Here is a 965-nt window from a genome sequence, read left to right on the forward strand (position 1 = left end):
GGTGCATGCAGTGATAGCCAGTTAGACAACTCAAAAGGTAGGAATGGGAATGTTCAATGACTTTTATATATAAGCAAAAAAACATACGTGTATCTAAAAAGAAAGAAAGATTAGTGAAAATTGATAATTGGAATGAGAGAGAGAGAATAAAACTGCCCACAATGCCGTAACAGCGACATTACACAGCTGTTTGCCGTGACCAGGATTCGAACCTGGGTTGTCGCGGCCACAACGCGAAGTACTAACCACTATACGATCACGGCTATGACTTGCAGACAGAATATATATAGGAAAATTAGGGTATTTAAAATTAAGGCTGAATTAGATATGGTGTTTCTTTTTTGTAAAATGCACTTTTCATACAAAATTTAAACGTGATGTATGTAATGAATGCTATAAGGCTATGCAAATGGGATTTTGCTCCATCTTTTACATGTTTTCCCCGTCAGGTTGCTCTTTGTTTTTATTGTTGTTGTCATTATTGTCAGCCGGATTCAAATAAGAAAAGGTAAATATGGTACATTTGAGCTGTGTTCAGGAGGGTGGAGGAATTCCTACTGTTCTCTGTTATTGCAATGAATAGCTAGTACTACCTAACCATAACAGGGAAGCACCTTCTTAGAGGGATTGCTAAAAGGGTTATTTTTGTTCGAGAATACCGACCGTGCGAGATAACACAAGAATAAAACTTGTTTTCCATCCCTAAACGAACCCAAGATTGTGAAGAAAAGTAACGTGACATGAAATCGACATTGCACGAAATATTCGTTTGTTACTATATTTGGTAGATAAAGGCAAGAAGTGTTCTAGCTGTACTGGATCGCAGCGGTGCATGCAGTGATAGCCAGTTAGACAACTCAAAAGGTAGGAATGGGAATGTTCAATGACTTTTATATATAAGCAAAAAAACATACGTGTATCTAAAAAGAAAGAAAGATTAGTGAAAATTGATAATTGGAATGAGA

Source organism: Mytilus californianus, unplaced genomic scaffold (assembly GCF_021869535.1).
Source record: "Mytilus californianus isolate M0D057914Y unplaced genomic scaffold, xbMytCali1.0.p SCAF_8, whole genome shotgun sequence".
NCBI classification, from domain to species: Eukaryota; Metazoa; Mollusca; class Bivalvia; order Mytilida; family Mytilidae; genus Mytilus; species Mytilus californianus.